General features: G+C 37.2%; 1 protein-coding gene across 1 annotated transcript in view; it reads left to right on the forward strand.

Annotated features, from left to right (window-relative positions):
- Window positions 1–3,966: 3,966 nt before the first annotated feature.
- LOC141441991 (roundabout homolog 2-like) overlaps window positions 3,967–12,278 on the forward strand; it is a 58,453-nt gene continuing 50,141 nt past the window's right edge. The window contains exon 1 of the mRNA XM_074106909.1: window positions 3,967–4,112. The gene's annotated coding sequence lies outside the window, so the exon portion shown is untranslated. The remainder of the gene's footprint in view (window positions 4,113–12,278) is intronic.

Consider the following 12,278-nt stretch of genomic DNA (forward strand, 5'->3'; position numbering starts at 1 on the left):
CAATATAACTACTACTACTACTACTAGTCCTTACTTCTTTCTGTAAAAAAGGTTGCCTGGAAGAGATCGCTCTTAAGCGATAAGGCCGCCTATTGCTCACCTTGTAATATTTTTTTCTGTGTATCTGTTTTCTGTATCGCTTACTATGTCTGGTGTACAATAAAGAGTCTTTGTATTGTATTGTATTGTATTGTATAAAAATGTTGCGTAATAAGAAAAATGCGAAGCAAAGTTATGCCAAGGATTGGTTTGCCAAATGAAACTTCGGCGAAAGGTTGGTTGCTAAGTGAAATTTGGCGAAAAATATTTCGCCGAAAAGGCAGTACACCATTAATTCAGACCAAACTCAAAGATTATTTTGTGGGTGTCTATACCAATAAATTAAAATCTAGTAATTGGTTTTGTGGAATAGCAATCTGTTAAATAGAAAAAATAGATACTATGAAGTGTATTAAGCAATTTAAAGTCAGATTCTCTACTTTTCTAAATTTTCAAAATACATTTTTTTACTAAGTCAGAATTCTGATACCTACAGTGGACGTTTTCATACAATGGATATACTAATACAGCAAAGTGGACACTGTGGGTCCAAAGGGGTACTTGTTTGTTCAGTCAGTATCCAATTTAATTGTTTCCGAAAAATGCATAAACATGCACTTATGCGAGTAACTATCTATAATTATGAAAACAATGTATTTTTCTAAGAAAAAGTATAACAATAACAACTTCGTTATAATAAGTGTCAAGGAGAGACATAAATCTGCCACTGAATACGTAAGTGCTTATAAAGGCTGCTATAGAAAATCGTGTGGTGTTAATTTTTTGTGTACTACAGAGGCTTTTAGGGGACATTGATTAATAGTCCAACGGGAGCACATATTTCCTCTATTTGTGCGCAGACGCCAGGTAAGAAAGACCTCGATTACTTCCAGGGCTACAGATGATAGAGCTCAGGTTATGTTGGACGTACTCGTAGAATGTGGTTCGGAGAGTGCGTTTAGTTTAATGTGTTTCTGAAAAGTTTCTGGAATTGCTGTTATCGGGATATATTTCAGAAAATTTCAAAATTTTTATTGAGGTGAGTCGGGGCAAGCGCGCCGCAGGGGATAAATGCGCCTACCATTATAATATCGAAAGGTATCATAAGCACTAATAACGACATCTTACAACCACGCACCTTAGACCTGACCTAAGACCTGTAAGATGTCGTTAGTAGTGCAATATCAATACTTTTCGATATTTTAAAGGTAAGGGCACTATTAAGTGTTTAGTTTAAGTCGTTTCGTCGAAATTACCGCAGTGTTTGAAGTCAAAAGTCTTTGACCAGTGTGTGTTGCCGGTGATGATATACGGATCTTAGACGTGGGCGCTAGCGATGGGCCTCATGAGGAAGCTCAAAGTCACTCAAAAGGCTATGGAGAGGTCTATGCTCGAGGTTTCTCTGGGGGATAGAATCAGAAATGATGATATCCGCAGTAGAAATAAGGCTACCGACATAGCCCGAAGAATTGCAAAACTGAAGTGGCAGTGGGTGGGGCACATTGCTCGCAGAACTGATGGCCAATGGGGTCAAAAGGTTCTCGAATGGCGTCCGTCGAATGGAGCGATGACCTGGTTAAGATCGCGGGATCGCGTTGGATGCGGAAAGCACAAGACTGACTGGAGACTGAGTGGAGAGCCTTGGGGAAGGCCTATGTCCAGCAGTGGACGTCTTTCGGCTGACATGATGATGATGATGTCTTTGCTATCCATATGCAGGCACATAATTAACAAGCTTAAAGTTAAAGGTTTATCTTTTCGGACATGACACGGAGGGTCTACTCAGAAAATGACTTAACTAGCACAAGACCTAAGCCAGCCAAATGATCCCATCCTGTAGCTAAGCCAGATCGTACAATTCACACACCAAAAAACATCTCTAAGTATTCCGCAAAAAGGAGAACAAACATTTCATTTAAAAACGGCACCGCCGTAATTCCCCTTCCCATTAAAACCTCGAGATAAGCCTTGACAGTGCTGTCAACTGTAACATCGTTAATTTCACAGGGACCTCAAGTTTTTATTGTGCGTAATTTTTCCTTACCCACAATATATATTATCCGCCCGACAACGTGTGACACAATGAACAGAATACATTTATCTTTTCATAGAAGCATAAAAACTGCGTACACGAATAAACGTTTACTTTATTGCTCTCGGGCAATTTATAAACTAGTTTTCACCCGCGGCTTCGCACGCATATAACATTAGATCCGGATGTTGAACTGAAATTCTGGGATTTTTTTCATAGGAATTGCCAAAAAATACACCGTGCATTTCGTTATGGGTAATAAATAATGGATTTCACCGTCGACCACACACACACACACACACACACACACACTCGTATTATAAATGCGAAAGTAGCTTCGTCCGTCTGTATGTCTGTCTGTTACCTTTTCACACGTAAGCCGCTGAGCGATTTAGATGGTTCTCTTTACGCACAACTACAGCTATCGTCTGATTGACCACCACGTACCATCACCTTTATATTACAAAGTTGTCGACTAATTATACCAAAGTAAGGCAGATGGTACGGTTTTAATATACTTCAGCACTAAGCAATTTGCAGGGTCTGGAGATTCTCAGCTAACTTGATACCCACTTAGTTTAGTAGTTTAGGGTTTAGGGTTCGTAGTCCGAACCTCCCAAAGGTACTATAGGTATCCTAAAATCTTTTCTATAAGAGAGCCTGAAAAGTTTATTAAGCCCACGCACTGCTCGACCTTTTTAAAGGTTACACGATGTTACTGGTTGCTAGGTAGAGTTCACGGAGTGTAAGATAATCATCCATAGAGATATCGATGATTATCGTATAGATTTGTGACAAAATATCATCATCATCATTATATCAGCTGTATGAAGCCGTGGTGGCCTAGTAAGCCGTGGCGGCCTAGTTAAGCCGTGGTGGCCTAGTGGTTTGACCGATCGCCTCTCAAGCAGAGGGTCGTGGGTTCAAACCCCGGCTCGCACCTCTGAGTTTTTCGAAATTCATGTGCGGAATTACATTTGAAATTTACCACGATTCGAGCTTTGCGGTGAAGTAAAACATCGTGAGGAAACCTGCACAAACCTGCGAAGCAATTCAATGGTGCGTGTGAAGTTCCCAATCCGCACTGGGCCCGCGTGGGAACTACGGCCCAAGCCCTCTTGTTCTGAGAGGAGGCCTGTGCCCAGCAGTGGGACGTATATAGGCTGGGATGATGATGATGTCCACTGTTGTCATAAGTCTCCCCCATAAACCTCTAGTTGCTTCTGTTGAAAGCGGTCTGCATCCATCGTGGACAATTTAACTGAAGTTAAAACAGGGTTAATGTCACGTTACGATAATATTTTACAGGATTATTATAAAAATTTACAAAATAATAAGAGAAGCCCGTTTTAGTTAATTTTATGTGTTTTTTATTTTTATTTTTATGTAAAAATTCATTGTTTAAATAAATATAAATAATAAGAGAAAGGTACAATAAATATTCTATTCGGATACTTTGGCAGCTTTTAAACACAGAAATTACCTCTCAAGGAATGTTTTGTTGTAAAACAGCAAAAGTTGAAACACCCATAAAGTTTTGACTTTTTTAATATAATTCTCTGCTTTTTATTTGTAATCTTATTGAAGACCTGAAAAAGTAAAATTTCCATATAAACCTAACCCTGCAACGATCTTTTGAAAACCTAGGCATGATTTTCACTTCTCAGAGCACATTGAATTTAAAAACTTCTACGGTCTGCAAACTGCTGAAATTTATTTATTACGCACCCCCTTAGGTAGCGATGCGAAACATTTCTTACCTGCTTGATATTGCAGTGTCTAACATATGAAGACGTGACCCTTGCTGCTTACGCATGTATGTAGTTTGGGGCACGGGATGCGCGCGTCTGCAGATTCAAAGACCCTAGGGCACCCCTCAGTACGCTTTTCACCGTCGGGGTGGGTAGACGCATTTTCCTCGTGAATTTCAGCCGGCGAACGTACGTTGCGGAAATATGAGAAGTTTTTTTTTGTGCTACTGTGCAGTGTTTATTGACTGATTGTGACTGGACGTTTGGGCTGTTTGCTATGGATTTTGAAGGTAATTATCAGTTTATTTGGAAAGTTTTATTATTTGATTATTAATATATATTAAGTTTTTTTTAGCTAAGCTAACAAAAGCTCTTATTAGTTAACTAACTAATTTGGCTCAGGGACCCAAAGAGGTTCTTGGCCTCCGAAACGAGAGCATGCCATCTGTCCCGATCGTGCGCAGCCTCTTGCCAGTCGTCGACTTGGAGACTCTTTTTGGCAGCCCGATCCTCTCCCATTCGTAGTAGGTGGCCGAACCAGCGAAGTCTGTGTGATTTTGTTACGCCGATGATGTTGGGTTCAGCCACCAGCTCCTGGATCTCTCTGTTTTTACGGAGTTAAGATAATAGTTAGAACATTTTAAAAAATAACAAAACTTAAAAGCAAGATAGGGTGGGTAAAATTATGAAAAACTGTTAAATTCAAAGATAGGGAAATCACCACGAAATTTGGCATTGCATGCTTGTTGTTAGACAGATATGTTACGTAGTTTAGGGTAAAAGCCTTAGATACTTTTTAATTAAACAATACGCGCTTGTTTTGGCAAGACTTCGATCAATTATAAATAAGGTTTAGTCAATTTATTACCTGCTTTGGTAATATTGACATCTTAAAACGCGCACTTATGTCAAATCAGGTAAATGGAAAAATAAAATCAACAAATAAAAGCATCAGCAATCACCAAAAAAGCGTACTTACGTAAGGAGTAAAACCTCTCGCAGGTGCCTTTTCTCAGCCGCGTAATTTTAACGCAATATTTGTGGTACGTGTTTAAAGGAGGTAGCGTGTTGCAATACAAAGCGAGTCCTAACTTGTTTTTTTTGGGGGATTTTTTATTAAATAAGTCTGAGTAACAAGTTCATTATTTTTCGGTGTAAGTGTTAAAACTATTTTATGCTCGCGGTTTTACCCCTGTGGAAATTGCTAAATTGTATTTGCTAAACATTAAGGCACTAGCTCCACTAATTTAGATTGTGCGTTGTTATCAGTCAATCAGTCAGTCCGCTACGAGACCTTACAACATTACAGTCATAAATAAAAGGCTAGTACGCAGATTTTGAATAACAACAATTGGGATATTTTCGCATAGATAGTAGCACTTTTATAATAATTGTGTTTTTCGCATTCATTACCATTTAAATACATACTTATATTTTTGCAAATGTCATCGAAATGGTTAGAGCCATTTCTGTTTTATCGGATACGGATAAAATCTCCAAATAACAACCGCTGGGCTTAGAGTCATGAAATTTTGCATGCAGGTAGCTCTGGACGTCTGGAATAATACATAGGCTATTTTTTATCCCGATATTCCCACGGGATAGGGATAAAATTTTGAAATTTCAACCGCTGGGTTTAGAGTATTGAAATTTTGGACAGTAATTGTTTTTAATACAACCTTAATGAAGACCACGATCATCCCAGCCTATATTCCCACTGCAGGGCACATCAGAATGAGAGGCTTGGGCCATAGTTCCACGGGCCCAGATTGGGAACTTCACACACACCATTGAATTTTCGCAGTTTGTGCAGGTTTCCTCACGATGTTTTTCTTTCCCTGCATGAAGACCACGATATACATTTTGGAATTCTCAGAGGAATTTTGTAAAATCCCGGAATTTCAGTTGTAACTACCAGATCGAATAGCTTACGCGTGCGAAGCCGCTGGTAAACTCTAGTATTATAAATACGAAAGTTTGTAAGTCTGTTTGTTTTCTAGTTTGTTACTTCATCACGTCTAAACAACTGAACCGATTTAGGCGAAATTCGGTATACAACTAGTTTGAGTCCCGGAGAAGGACATATAGGATAGTTTTTATCCAGAAAAATTGCAGTTATTGCAGTCGCGGGTAACGGCTAGTTCGTTAATACAACATTCTTGATGACTCTTTGCAGATTGTTAAATATAGAGGCTCTTCAATAATTCAGCCGTAAAAAATCTGCATTTTCAACAAAATAAACTTCATCAATTATAAACTCCTTCAGCATTTGCGTAAAACGGCTTTTTGATTCCACTCCTCTAACAAAGCTTCTACAGCTTCCACCATATTCATTTTTTATTGTCTTCAAAAACAAAAGTTCCCATGGATTTCTTTAGGCGACCCTCGAACCTTTTTGTAAGATTTTTAAATTCTTAATGTCTCCAATAAAGTGACTTCACAAACAATGGCAGGTCATCTTCAAACAGAATTTTAACAAGATGCTTCTGCCGATTATTATTCAAATTTTCTACGACCCTTGCTATCTGGACCACTTGTATCAACACAAAATACTTTTATAAAAACAACATAAATTACTCCAACTCCTTTTTGGAACAATAATGCACAGCGACGTCTGTAATAAAGTCGTTTGAGTCCATTGTCATATTTGTGATATCTATGAGGTCTGTGCTCAGAAAACCACGTTTTACCACCCTTTGGAAACTCTTCGTTGTTCAAAACAGAGTCTTAATCTAAAAGAATTAAGAAATAGGTGAAGTTTATTGAATGGTTTTAGATAAAGAAGTAGCGATAAAGCAGATAACAGCAGGCGTTACAAAAGAGTCGTAACAAAAGGTATCATTACACATAAACACGCCGTCCCACGCGGATAAGGCGGCTATACACGGCCTTACGGCTATCCAGGCCTCACAAATGTATCAGACCTTTTGTAGTAGAAAAATCGTAGGAGAAAACTTGAAACACCTACATTAACATTAACAAATTCGACATTGGTCAGAAAAAGTTGTGCGGGTGTCAAATATAGTTACAGGTTTTAGTGTAATTAATTATAGGTATGTACAGTCAATAAATAAGTGATCACTTTTGTACCTGTAATCATTTATGTACATAAATATGTAGTGTTTCCAAAGAAACCTATTGTAAGACAATTACGAGTAGTATACATTTTTCATGAGAATTAACTGATCACCATTTAAAAACCAACAGTTTTACATTACAATGACTGTCTACTAAGGCACAAATTAATTTAGTGACCGTTGGGCTTCTGTATTTTATCTATTTATACTGGTATAATCTATTTTAAGGCGTAGTTGCCCGTACTTCATACATGGCAGCTTTATTACACCAAAGGACAAGTTACGTGTAACTTGGTCGGGAAGCCTAAATCAACAATCTTTTTATTGAATTTGGAATAACTGACGCTGCTGCTTCGGCGTCATAAAAATTATAGAGGGTTTTTGTAGCATGGTGATGATCCAAATGTTAAATCTTTTTACTGGTTCTCTATCGTTTCCCCGAATTTCATATGCCCGAATGTATCGTTTTCTAGAATTTTCATCTGCCGTAAAGTAATTTATTTCTTAAATAGTAATTTCTTCAGAGTTTATATTAAACTAACCTAACCTAACCTACTCCATTCTATATGATGAAATTTAAGAAAATCCTGACAACAGCACTGTTCTATGTATTTTTTATGGCAAACGTTGGTATGGCAAGTGAAATTCGGGCAAATGAAATTCGGGAAAGTGAAGGTAAACGCTTTTTACTAGGTACTTAGGAAAGATAGTTAGTGTTATTTTGTTGCGCTGGAATGATGATTTGGAAAGACCAAATACAGTCTTAAGTACCGGCCAAGATCATCATTCTCTCAGTAACGTTTTTGATATCGTATATACCACTCGTGCCAATCTATAATGAAGCCATCTTGATTTTTAGTGTAAAAATAAAACATGATACGGATCTTATCATTAACAACCTTATATGTGCCTATGTAGGTATTTGTTTCACATGTTGTGATTGACTTGAAACTTTTTAGAATATTTAAGATCCTTCAGATCATAGTAATCATAGTAATCAAACACCGTCTATAAAAAGGATGCCAATAAAAAAATTTTTTTCGCAGAAGATTAATGACTATTTCGCTTAGGAAGTCGATGAAAATCACGAATATAAAAAAAGATAGAAATCACTGTAAGTTTTGATATAATTACTAAAGTTCTTAAGAATCCATTAAAATATTTACGTATGATAAAAAAAAAAACTAGAGAATTGGCGATTTCGGGTGTTCACTGTTCAACTCCAATCAGAACCAAGAATCGTATCAAATAAATCTTGAGGCATTGCCGAGCGCTTTGTACTAGGTAGGCGATATCCGATAGAAAAATGATTCCTTACCATGTTACCAAACTTCTTGCCCATCAAAGCATATCTATTACGAAATTGCAATTTGATAAATAGCCAGGCATTATTTTGGGCGGCGAAAGAAATGGACATACTCAAGTTTAAACGATACTATCACTCCGCGTTGATATTTACCTAAAATCCCTTTTGCTCCGCTTGAGATAAAGTTTGCTTTTGATGGCCCCATGCTTTACGGAGAAATGAGTAATATAAAGAAAATATAATGGCAAGGATGGCATGATGAAAGAGAGTCTTTTAGTAAATTGACTGGAGGTTGAATATTACTTTGCCAGAACCATAAATGTTTCTTTACTTTGCCATTCCTTGAAAGCAGCTACCTATATTTCAACAGTGTTTAGCGACTATAGAGATTAAGATCATAAATTATTCTCCTTTACTGAAGGTTGGTCATTTTTATAAATCTTCTTGTCCTGAGCTAGGTAGTCTAAGCGTTATTCTACGTCGGCAATATCTGTCCATTCCCGATGATTGCAAAGCTATTAGATACATTTTCCTTCTCTTAACTTTCTACTGCCTGTTGTTGTTTTATAGTACCTATAGTTGAATTGCACGTACTCTATACTATAATGTATTATTGTAATTCAATCAACATAATTTTCGTTTTACCGTTAAAATATTATGATTACTTCATTCTCTTCCACGTTATCTTTTAATTCGACTCAAAAACCAAACCAAACACGCATTTGACAGAACCGCCTGGTAAATTAACAGCTTGATTTTCTCAGATTTCCACCGCAGCAAGGTTTGCGTGAGTTCGCCGTGTCTGTCGGTGCCCGCCCTTTGCACGCAATACCTACATTTTCTAATATAGGTACCTCACAGATTACGTCGCAACAATTACTCTCGCAATGCCTCACGAAATCTTTGAGTTGTGGGTAGGAATGAGCGTGATGCGTTTGCTTGATGTTTTTGAAGGACTGTTTGTTGTAATAACCTCGCTAAAATGTTATTATTTTGCTGAATGGAATTCTAACTAAAATATGTATTCTTCATCTATGATATCCTATAAGGTAAACGTACGAGTGCTCGTCACTGTCCCAATAGTTGGCATCTTTAATTTTATGTCATGAGCAATAGAGTTGACAGCAGGGTGTCGTCTATTGGGCATTAGCGTATCGAGCACTCGGGCGTTTACCTTATCATTTCTAAAACATGGTAATCCTCACACAGATTGGAGTTGGAGTTCAGTTACAACTTGTCAATTGTCAATTTCAACTGCATTATAAAAACTTGAACGAATTCATCTTGGATACTTTTTTTTAATTAATAGTACATTTTGTTCAGTTTAGTAGGAAATAAGTTTAATAATGACCTGCATCCATCTGTTTAACGAATAAAAACTATATAGCAAACTTAGCATGTTAAAATATGTCGCAAATGGTCTGATGAAAAAAATCCTTCTTATCTTGGGATCTTAACTAGATCAGTTTTTAATAACATTTATCTGGGTATATATTGCATACAATCGCGAGAACAAACAAAAAGTACAATAAAACTTGTGCGTGTTGCTTAATGATCGCGTAATGCCCTTACTTTTTTCCGTACCTATGTGTTCTGTTGTAAGACGTGTTAATTTGTCCTGTCATGCGATGAGTAAGTAACTGTTCCACTAGGGGACGCACGCAACTGACGAGACCAAAATTACCTTTTTCTTCGACAATCATTTGGTTCATCGTAATCGTTTGCTTTGAGAAAATTGCCCTAGGTGGAAAACTGAGCAAGCGTTAACTCACTTTAGCCCGTTTTTACATTACGTTAAGGTGTAAAGAATCTGTAGCGTATTGTGGAAGCTTCTTTTTAAAATGGAGTCATCAATCAAAGTGCGGTCAGTTTTTCAACTCTCAATCACTTAACGCTTTGAGCGTTTACTTTGCACATTGTATTATTTCATCTATAATAAATCTGCTAGCAATGCGAAACAATAAGCTTAGTCTCACAATTGGGATGTCCAAAAAGAGCATCGTAACAAGTAATTAGTCAGGCTTCGCGGTAACAATATTTTGTCCAGTGCCGTCCGCACCGCCCGCATCCAAAATTGTAAGGACATTTTAACACCCGTGAGGAGTTTTCGGAAATCTAAACTCTAACAATGGACCAATGATTATGTTAGTGACTGTAAAGTAATAATGTCCCCATTATTCTAAGAGACTATTGTTTACGTGGTAGTGGTTAGTGTAATACGACGACAATTGTATTGTTGCAGTTGAGCTCTCCAAAATTATGAAAAGGGATGCCATATTTCAACGGTTTAGAGTGCATTGTTGATTTGACGGGTTAGTTAGCGGCATAACTTTGCTTGCATTCAGACGCGTGGGGTACGTTAGTGATTTATATTCGTCTTTTGTTTTTGGCTGTTTAGCCAGCACCAGTATCAATGGCACACGGTCGGAAGGTCGTTATTCTTGCATTGTGCCACTTGTATTGTTTAACAACGAGATCGTTAGTAAGTTAGCGGGTGGCCGTACGCATTGAAATTCTATTGGTGACATGATAAATCTTCAACTGTTTGTGTATTGCTAGAATCCATTCAGATAATTGTTTCGATTACAAGACAACTTTTTTATGTAAATAAGCTGCGTATGCATAATAATTCCACTTATCACTAACGGATTTTGTAAGGAGAACGGTAGTCGACGTCGGACATAGAATATCAATGAATTTTCGAAATAAGTTGAAATACGAGAGATCAGAAAGAATTTTTTACTGTCTTGATTCAAAAGCATTTTATACTTTTTATTAAAAAAAAATAGAATGCCTATTCATCGACTCTTGATATACGGCATTCGTTGAAATAAAACGACATAAAGCTAAGCGAAACACGGGGTGTAACGTTCACCCACACAAGATGGAAAAAAATGTCCAAAACGCACTGTTCAAATAAGAGCACGGCATTTTTAAAGTTGTTGCTATGAAACGATTTCTGTCTATGTCCCTTTAAAGTGCATTTTTGGTAATTTGAAAAAGGTTCATTGTTCGGAATACACAGTTGTGATCGGTGCTTATAATAAAGCCGAAGTCGTATTGTGTTGGCGACGGGTGATCTGTGATGTTAGTTATTGTACCAGCGCCATGTTGAACAATAAGCTGACCGAAGAATAGACTCAGCAATTCCGAATACTTTTATGGAACCATCCACCTAAAACTAACCGACTTATTGTACGAGTTTTTGGTTTGGCGGTACAAAATATTAAAATAAAAAAGCCTTAATTTATATACTAAACTATTTAGTTTCAAAATGTTAAATCAGGTGTTGTTAAAAATAAAAACCGTGGTCTTATTAGTTAATCAATAACCTGGTAAGGGATCGTAGTCAGAGTTTTTTTTGTAATATTTATTGCATGTGTAATTTTACCACATTTTTTTTGCTAAACTGTTTTCTATTATGTGACCGATCCCCAAAGGGTCCAAGTGGAAATTACAACCCAAGCCCTCTTATTCCGAGAGAAGGCCTGTGCCCAGCCGTGGAATATCTACTGGCTCAATCACGCAATAACAGTTGAACGGGTTTACATGAAAGTTGGCATACAGATAGACAAAAATCTGCATTGGGACATAAGATACTTGATATCCCGGTAATGTGTTCCCGTGGGATAATATACTCAGTAGAGCTGGGTCGTTGCGTATTTTTTGTGAAACGTAACGTAACAGTTTCTTTTTGACAAGTAACAGTTGCGGAAAACAGTTACTTAAAAAACAGTTTCTTTGCTACGGTATGGTTTCGTTTCATAGGAAACGAAAACTTCTTTACCAAGTGTAGCTCTTTAGGATATTTAAACAGTTTGCATCAAGAAATAGTTTGGTTCAATAAACAGCTTTTATATTATAAAACGTTTATTGTGAAACTAGTTTCAGATATTTGTTCTTTTGAGAAAATTTACTCAAGTCAACGCATAGTGATAGTCTGTGGTATCGTTTTTCAAGTCGAAGTGTATTTCTAAAGAAACTGTTTTTCGTTTCGGCACGAAACTGTTACTTCGTTACTTTAAAAAAAAACTGTTTCTAGATACAGATTCAGAAAATAACGCTCAGCTCTA

Source organism: Choristoneura fumiferana, chromosome 2 (genome assembly GCF_025370935.1).
Source record: "Choristoneura fumiferana chromosome 2, NRCan_CFum_1, whole genome shotgun sequence".
Classification (NCBI taxonomy): Eukaryota; Metazoa; Arthropoda; class Insecta; order Lepidoptera; family Tortricidae; genus Choristoneura; species Choristoneura fumiferana.